This window comes from Papaver somniferum, unplaced genomic scaffold (assembly GCF_003573695.1).
Source record: "Papaver somniferum cultivar HN1 unplaced genomic scaffold, ASM357369v1 unplaced-scaffold_26235, whole genome shotgun sequence".
Classification (NCBI taxonomy): domain Eukaryota; kingdom Viridiplantae; phylum Streptophyta; class Magnoliopsida; order Ranunculales; family Papaveraceae; genus Papaver; species Papaver somniferum.
The window spans coordinates 1-9,741 of NW_020636859.1; the positions used below are offsets into that span (position 1 = coordinate 1).

Genomic DNA, 9,741 nt, shown 5'->3' on the forward strand with positions numbered 1-9,741 from the left:
GTGTTTCTACAAGTGTGCTTTATTTAGAGTTTGATTTTATTAGGTAAGTACTTTGAGTGATCATCAAGTTTGTGAGACTATAAGTAGGTTGTTAAGCCATGGGTTAATGTACACCAAACTGATTATCAATGTAATTGTTTTATTTGCTTCCACGTGTGCTCTCATCTCTCTTGCTCGATCCTACACCGATGAAGTACCATTCAGAGAAGTAGAAAGAAATGAAGTATGATTATTCGGAGAAGTTGATAGAGATGAATTACCTTTTGTAATGTTGCTAACGGAAGTAGAAGAAGTAAGAAGGACATCGTGGAGAGAATCATCACATGTAGAGACTTCATGTTTCTGATGAAAGAAAAACAAGAGAGTTGGAAGAATTTTTGGACTGCAAGAAGTAAAATGTCGAAGTAGTGGAAACTTATACAACAAGCTCAAAAACTTAAAAGCAGTAGAGAAGCATCTAGGAAACTTCAAAGAAGGTGCTCTAAAGTCTACCTGCCAACCTATTTAGGGAGTCTATACTTTCACTATCTCTACCCAAATAAGTAGCACATGGAAAAAAAGCTAGTTTGTTAATTTGTTTCAAAACTGTGGCTTTTTCTTGGGAAATTTGATGATGACTACCACCAAATGATATGGAATGTGTGTTTTGATATCTAAATTTGGGTTTGTGATGAAACAGTCTATGTAAAGATGTTGTGGAATTATTGAGAAATTGGTTCTTCTGCGAATGTGGTAGGTAGCTTCAGCATATGCGTGAGATTGAGAAACTTATGCTCATATATGAGTTGTGTTCCGTTGGCACTGGGATTTGCTTCTCCATGACATTTGCGTCATGGTGAAGCAAAGGAAAAGCCTAGCTTTCTCTTCTATTGTGAATCAGAGTTTTTTATGTCTCCGGCCGGCCAGTATGTTTGCTTATCGGCTGTTGATCGGAAACAGTCTGCAAATGATCGTCTGGTGTTGTTCTAGGATACCAAATGCGGATATGGCGTCCCTAGTATTAGCAACATATTTCCGAGTGTATTTATATTTATTGCTCATCGTGAAAATGAGATGCATTTCCGTCAAGATATCTGCTATTATTATCAGAAACATCAAATTGTTCAAAATTAAACATGTAACTTGTGACTGTTGCTCCTCACATAGCAACAGGATGTAGGTATAGCTCCCAACATGAGTGTCTCTCTTAAACAGAGGAAAGACCTATCATCCCTGATATCCACATTAAAACTATCTGAAAATAAAAACTTTAAGATATAACTAGGCATTAGAGTGTTAAAGTTCCAGCTTGATACCTGCCAGGCTTCCTTGCTTCCTTTGCTAGTTTGTCTGTCACTCTATAACCCTTCTTAGAGATGAACAGAAAACCCAAAAGAAAAAGAATTTGGAGCTGTAGGCAAGATATGTTGTCTCTGTCAGTATTTTTTCATTCTGCCGTTTGATCGTGCGGAGGCTTCCTTGAGCTTTTGAAATGAGTCCTTCGCAGTCGCCTTCAATCCAAAAAATTTGCAAAGACATTTATGTTGCCCACTCAGCCGCCTTCCTTAACGCTAAAGCTTCGGCTTCTTCTGCACTGGTGGCTGTGAAGCATCTAGAGCAAGCCCTGAGAGCTGTTCCTGTACAGTTGCGAAGAATTAGTCCGTAACCTGCTAACAGAAGCAGAAGACTGTGAAGAATCTACATTGACTTTCAAGTTATGCTCGAGAGCTATGTTGTTTAAGGCGAGCGCCTAGCTCGCCTAGGCCCACGAAGCGGAAAGTGGGTGTCTCACCAGTAAGGCCCGCGAAAGGCGCTGGGCCACTATCTTGAACAATTTTTTTTCTGGTCGCCTTGGGCGCTTTAAGCGTGCCTGGGCGCCGGGCTAGGCGAGGCTTAGGGCTTGGCATCGCGCTTAGCACCTCAAACAACATAGCTCTAGAGGTGCCTTCCAACTATGATCAGTCTCACCAATAAAAGAAGTCTCATAGTCAGACTTGAATGAATCAGAAACTTTAATGTTCTCTGCACTCCTAAGGAGATGCTCAGACTATTATTAGATTTTCCTTGGAAAATATGGATACACCTTTCCTTTGCGTATAAAGCAACATTTGGTGGTCATAATTTTAATCTCCTCTTGTTTTCCTTTTCCTGCAACCCAGTTAGTGTAACAGTCTAAATAGGAAAATTCTGAGTTTAGATTAAGACTAGTACCATCAGAAGGTGGAAACATCCACACTGATTTTGCAAACCAGCATTCGAAAAACAAGTGTCTCACAGATTCACTAGCAGAATTACAGAAAATACAAGAAGTATCAATATTATCTATGACTCGACCAATATTTTGACTAACACTTCCATAGAAAAAAATTTATTCTCCGTTGTCAAAAATCTGTCCAAAATTTTTGCAGTTGTAACTTCCAATGCCTCATTAATTTGAAGTTTATCGTAAAGGGATTTGACAGTAAATTCTCCGGCTGGGGTGAGTAAGTTTATCTTTATCTAATCTCCCAGTTTCTTTTTTCCTTATTCTTGTATTAAGAATTTTCTCAGCTAAGATTCCAAGGAAATTGGTTCTAACTGTGTTTTCATTCCACTTTTAGTTATCAGAGTCCAGTAACTCTGAAACAAGTATTAAATTTTTATGTCTAACCAGACATGGAGTCCAACCTCTCTTCTAAACCTGATATCCATCTATCTTCCCAAATATTTATAGCTATTCCTTCTCCTACTTCCCTAATTAAGGACTATTCTTGTTCCTTGTAAAATACATCTCCAGACCCATGAAGCATTATAACCCTTTTAGCATGCAGAGCCGTAGAGTCTCTAAATTACTCTGCTTTCAACATTGATGGCCACGGAGGCTTTGGTTGATCTATTAGTCCCCAGGCTAGTTTTGAGATCATAGCCTTATTCACTTTTATCCGTATCTTTGAAACCTAACCCTCCTCTTTCTGAAGATCTACACATAAAAGCGTAAGACTCAAGATATAAACCTTAAGAGTTCGAGTCTTTCCACCACCAAAAATCTCCTTGTAAAGAGTTAAGTTTTAAAGTGAGTTTCTTGGGAAACACCAGCAGACTGGCTAGTATGGATTTGTTAACCATCACTCTACTAGCCTGTGCCGTGATATTTCCTTTCCATGAATTCTTTTTTCCATTTTGTGCACTATTATGTCGAACGTTTTTAGTTTTGATTTATCAAACATATCGGAGCCCCCAGCTAGGAGTCTTTTAAATTAATTTTTTTTTATTTTTAAAAGCCTTGACATCATTCTCTGATGCTTAGGGTGAACTTCATTACCAAAAAACAGACCGAATTTATGAAAGTTAATCAATTGACCCGAAACTACACTAACTGTACATTGGTGTTTAACAAACGTTTACAACTACGAAGATCCGCTTTGGTAAACAAAAGACAATCGTCGGCAAAGAACAAACGAGAAACTGCCTGACTAGTTCTAGAAATTTTAATTCCATGAATGAGTTTTGTCTTTCTCTTTGTTTAAAAGTAACCTAGAAAAAACTTCCATACATAGCAGAAACAGGTAAAGAGAAAGGGGATCTCTTGGCCGCAATCCCCTGGATGGTTTGAAAGAATCCCATGGAGTTCCATTTAATAAACCGCAATGGAAGAGGTAGATATGCATTGGTAAGTCATTGCGCACGACTCCTTATAGAAGCCAAATCTCTCCATAGGGACTCCATCTCTGGACCCCGTGACTTGTTAGGTTTTATTGCTTAAACTACTTCCCGAAATTTCTCGCCTGATGGTATAGCCATCAAGTCTTTATTATCTTGAGAAGGTAAAATAGGAGGTAAAAGATCAAAACAACTTTGTCTGACTAATTTGAAGATGCAGAGAACAACTCAAAGAAATGTTCTCTTAAAGAACCAGCAATTAAAGTTTTATCTATTAAGGTGTCTCCATTCTTTTCATGTTTTAGACAGTTGATCGTGTTTCTTTGTTCTTTTTTTTTAGTTTTCATATGAAAATACTTGGTGTTTTTCTCTCCTAGATTAACAATGTTGTCTCTAGAAGTTTTGGTTAACAATGTTGTCTCCAGAGGTTTTGTTTAGCCATGGCCTCTTGAATGTCGCACAGGCCATCTACAGCTGCTAATTTATAATTGATATAAATCCCTTTATTAGGATAAGTTTTATAGTTGCTATTAGACCTTCTAATTGTCTCAAGGTTCTAGAAATCTTTTTCTGGCAGTCCAAGAACCTGTTTTCTCCAAATTAAAAGTTTACCAGCAGAGACTTGAAGATTCAAAATCAAAGACTCAGAAGCATTACTAGAATTAGACACCCAGGATTCTTGGATATGTGCAACGCATGATTGCTCTTTTAACCAAGTATCAAAGAATTTAAATAAAAAGAGGTTTTTATTAAATTCCTGGGGATTCAGGCTCAGCATGAGTGCGTTATGATCAGAACCCACCCTTAATCAAAATGAAACAGATTAGCATTTGGGAATTGTAATGGCCATTTGGCATTTACCACCACCCTATCTAATCTTTCCTGCATATTTGCAGTTCCCTTTCACATATTATCCCAGGCAATTCATGACCCACATAATCTAAAATCAAAAACACCACAGTTTTGTAAGATGTTTTTAAAAGGCTAATCTTCGAAACGTAACCATCTCAGGAAATTTAACCAAATTAATATTCGTGTAATATTTAGATGAGCTTTCAGAGTTTTTTATCCAATTTTATATATGTAATCATATAGTTCATTCCTGTAGCTTTTGACCAAATACAACCTATAAAAATTCTTTTTGGATGTGCACACTAATTTTAGGAAAATTAGTAAGATGTTCTTTTTTAATTTGCTATTTGGTGTGCTTAGGGTGAAGACAATTAATTGATTCGAAACGTTGAATTACTTTTTTCATCTAAACAATTTGCTATTTTTCAAGACGATTCATGATAATAGTTGATTCATATACATGCAATAGATGTGTAGGTTAATTTAAAACAAATTCAGCGTGCCTGAGAATTTACATTCCCCCTTGACTCTCACTCTTACCCACATACTACTTTTCATTTGAACTCGAATTTTTTTGTTTTTCACAAATATTTTTAATGTTCGTTCATTCCCAAACAGAAAACTACGTATTTTTCGAAGAGATGAAAATAATCATTTGTATATTATTAATAATAGAGGACGTAGAAGAGGGATGCGTCTCTTCGAAAAAGACGTAATTTTCTATTTGGGAATGAACGGACGTTAAAAAGCATTTGTAAAAAACAAAAAAGTTCGAGTCCAAATGAAAAGTAGTATGTGGGTAAGAGTGAGAGTCAAAGGGGAATATAAATTCTCATTCACGCTGAATTTGTTTTAAATGAACCTACACATCCATTGCACGTATATGAATCAACTACTATTATATATCGTCTTGGAAAATAACAAACTGTTTAAATGAAAAGATAACTCAACGTTTCGAATCAATTAATTGTCATTTTGAGTTCCCATGTTACACAAATATTAATTTGGTTAAATTCTCCAAAGGGTAATCCTCTGATGGAACAAAGGGTAATCCTCCTAATTTTTCATTTCGTGAAAATTTTTGGTTAAAATCCCCATTGACTGTCCAAGCCATCTTATTGTGGGTGATCTTATCAGCAATTTCTTCCAAATGACTCCAAGCTTCCATTTGATTACAATTATACGGACTATCAGAAGCCATTCATTTTCATTGAAATTAAACTAACTAGGACATTAATCATTTTTATATTTGAATGCACAATATCAAATTGGAATCCATCAACCCATGCCATAGCTAAACCTCCAGCTATGCCTATAGGGTCAACTAGATGAAGATTGGAAAATCAGAAAGAAACTTTCTTAAAAGAGGTTTTTGAGATTTTGTTTCAGAAAGAAACAGAACATCTGGTTTTTCACTTTTTATGAGATGATTAAGGTGGATTTGTGCTCTTATCTTCCCACATCTCTGTGTGTTCCAGACGATGATTTTCATTATATAAATGAAAAAAAAAAAAAAAAACCATACGAAATAAAATCTAAAGATCACCACCCCTAGTAGAAATCAAAAGAGAAAATATCCCTAAAAATCGAAACCCTAAAAATTCTAGTTAAAACTTTATCTGTTATCTCTACTTAAAGATAAGCAATCCAATCAGATAAACAGAGAGATTGAGATGAAGAAGAAGCAAGAAGAATACCTGAGGCCCTTTATTTTTCTTGTTAGCAGCTTCCATCAAAGCAGTAATTTTTCCATCATATGGATATGGGATTGAACCACACGAATTAGAATCCTCTACAAAAGAACCATACTGATTGAAGACCCCACTACAAGAGCTCTGAATTGGTTCTAACCGATCTGGTGCCATCATCGGTGTTCCAAGAGTCTTATCAGACTGGGATGAAGAGGAGGATGAGATAGAGATAATGAAAGCAGGTTTGATTGAACCCTCCAAATCATGGATTGGAGTGTAAAATTTCCATGATCTCATGGATATCACTCGAAAGGTCAGCTCACTATCACCATGCTCTAAACTCTCTTTATCCACCAAGAGAGACTAGTTCACTATATGGTTGATATGATTCAAATCAACTCGTATAATTCAACTTAATGTAGAGGAGAGACAGAAACGAACAAGGAAAATTCTGAATCTAGTGACAGAATACACTAGCTTTCTCCGCTTACTGTAGATGATATATCAGAATCATCTGGAAAATAAAAATACCAAAAGAAGTGTCAGGCAAAAGAAGAAGATACAATAGACATATATGGAGCTGAAGAAAAGGGATATTTTTGTCTCACCTGGATCAATGATACTGAGGCATGAAACACGGTAGTACCATCCACAAGCTATCCCCTGGCCAGCGTCTGAAACAAACGAGAAGGACAAAATTCTACGATCAGCATGGATATAATATGATAATAACCTCAAGATAACTAAGATGGACCAGAAAAAGAGATAACATCGGGAAGACAAAACTCCAAGGAGTTAGGAGACATTACCATTCATTTGTTACTTGCATATGCGGAACAAAAAACAAAAAAGATGTTGAGAAGGAACACCTACTTTATTCAAGCACTACATGTTAATCAAAAAGGTACACAACCAAACTACCTCAAGCGGGATGGAAATTAAAACAAACAACGTACAAACATGAAACTCCAAAAGAACAAACGTAGCAGAATTAGAAAAACTTCAGTGAGCAGTAGATTATCATATGGCTGAACTCAAACAACAACCTAGCATAGTAAACCCGACGAATAAAAGGATCATGTATTTCTACTTTAAAAAAGTAGCAGTTACATGGCGAAAAATGGACTATCAATTATTGTCATAAAATGCAAATAAGTCCCTGTTTTGCTGTATCATAACATTTTTTTTAAAACAATTACTGCTAAAATGTTTGTAACCGTACCATTTCACCAATGGGATATCTTCCATAATTCATTACAGAAAACTTAGCATTCTTAGTTTCTTACTGACTGTCAGGAACTTAAACAACACATCCAACAGAAACATGCCAAAAGGCCCAAAACAGTATTAGTGTACAAAGACCTTTATAGCGTTCCTTCCACAGAACAGGTATTGAGCAACAAGCCTAGCCCAAACCTGGAACACTATGACGCTTTGCAAAGTTATTACACTCCCACAGAATTTTGGTCAGATACAAAATTGATAGATTTCTACTTTCCCATCCCAAAAACTAAGAGAAGCATCTCCCTTTGTCACTATTCCTAGTTATGTTAAGTTCTCAGTTTTAATCAGCTAAATTAAACATCATTTTGAACATAATCACGTGGACAGAAGTTTAAGAGCTTCCCAGCAAGTTACTCGCTAGTGTTCATACTTCATACACACAACTAACTTAATTCTTGAAGACACAAGCATACACCTAAAACATCACATATAGGCAGCAATTAAACAAAAAGGGAAAGGCTGCATACCAGTACTAGCGCATATAAACTCTTCAAATCCTTCATTTCAGAAGTAGCTCTCAGTTATTTAACTGACCTTTAAATGCCTTCATTGATTCAGGAGCTTCTTGCTCATACTGATTATGTAATCCTGATTCGAGAGTCTCTTGCTCATATGGTTTCACAAACTTGTCCGAGAAGGGTTTATTTGCCGTCACTCCAAGTGACCTCAGACAAATTGTTTCCTAAATCAAACCCTTTGTGACTAAAATTCTTATAACCGAGCCCCTAGGGATAATCCATTCAATCAAGCTACCATTTAAAATCTTTGGGTTTTCAGCTGTACTTAATGAATCATAACCCACTTCATTCACAAGGAAATCCATAACTTCCATGATCTTCTTCTCGGAATACGTCATACAACATGGACATTTCCTAAATGCTGTTTGAATCTGATCTCCAGACCAACCCCATCTCTTGTAAACATCCATTTTTGATTTCCAAGTGGCTTTACTCATTGATGTCAATTTCCATATAGCTACAGTAAATAAATAATGTATGTAAAGGATTGAAACCCATTCCTTAACCATTTTCCACAATCTTTTTAGATTTATCAGCATCTCTTGTAAATGCTCTAGGATTGTTAATTAGACAGCTGATAATAGTAGATTCAGGGACACCTTCACATCTCAAAATCTCTAGGTTGAATCTGGTTGGGATATGATTTCGAATTTGATTTGAAGAAACAGTGAGAGCTAAATTTTCAGATAATCCATATGAATTTATCAAATAACTAACTATAAATGAAGAATCAGAAGAATTAAGATTATTACTAGTAGAAAAGAAAGAGAACATGGAACTAACCCTAGTTTTATTGAGAGCAATTAGATTCTGTAATTTGAGGAAAACATACCTAGATACTGATGATGATGCTGATGCTGATGAAGGTTCTCCATTGATGGTAACATTTTCACCTTCCAGTGGAAGGAGAAGAAGAAAGACGGAAACGAGAGCAAAACCTAGAATTTTGAGAGAGTTAGAGTTTGATTGAGATGAGACAACGAAATGGAGTTGGTCAAACTCAGCTGACTCGGAAATAGATTTTTTTTTTCTTTTTTTTTTTGTTAGGCTTAAAGCGGGACCCAGAACCCTATCCAGATCCAGCCAGTTGGCCCCACTGCTAGACCAAACCCCATTAAACACCTATGTACAATGGGCCTAGTTTAGTAGCTTCTTTCAAGGCCCAACGTTCCTTTTCTTTTGTTTTCCAAAAATTACATAGAGGGATTCGAACTTTCAACGTTTAACTCCTTGCAAGGGTCTCCCATCCGCTGAACCAATGGTTTGTTGTTATAACATCATCTATCGTAAAAATATTGTAATTTTAGCACCCCACACCGGTGTTTTCTTAATATTTAATATTTTTTTATATTAGATACATGTCGAATTTTGTGTCCCGAACTCATATCCCTAAAATGAATTATACACGTACGTATGCCGTTCCAAACTATCCCTGAATCACGAACCATTGACCGAATAGTGGACCGAATTTTCATTCCGCTAAAACAAATAATACGCGTACGTTTACCGTTCCGAACGTTTCTCGTACCCCAAATTGTTAACTAGGATGTGTACAAGTAATTTAATACAAACCTCTTCAGTGGGGTTGAATCTCTGACTTTTCATCTTTATTGATGGAATATCACTGTGCCATGCCCTTGAACCCCTCGAAAATAGAATTTGTTTGATGGTAACTATTTTATTCATTTTGAATTTGCACAAAACTTTCATTTGAGGTGGAGTCATACCAGTCAATGATGATTCAGGTCAAACTTTAATATATTGAGTGATCGTTTTGT

General features: G+C 36.2%; 1 long non-coding RNA gene across 3 annotated transcripts; it reads right to left on the reverse strand.

Annotated features, from left to right (window-relative positions):
• Positions 1 to 1,058: 1,058 nt before the first annotated feature.
• On the reverse strand, positions 1,059 to 9,131 carry LOC113341232. Of its 3 annotated transcripts, none has more exons than XR_003355836.1 (5): positions 8,796 to 9,131; positions 7,913 to 8,591; positions 6,770 to 6,835; positions 6,168 to 6,675; positions 1,059 to 1,616 (listed from the first exon to the last, which is right to left on the reverse strand). It is a non-coding gene; the product is annotated as an uncharacterized LOC113341232 (long non-coding RNA). The 3 variants fall into 3 exon arrangements; XR_003355837.1 differs by having other exon boundaries at positions 7,913 to 8,420; positions 8,796 to 9,130; XR_003355835.1 differs by having other exon boundaries at positions 7,913 to 9,126.
• Positions 9,132 to 9,741: the final 610 nt, after the last annotated feature.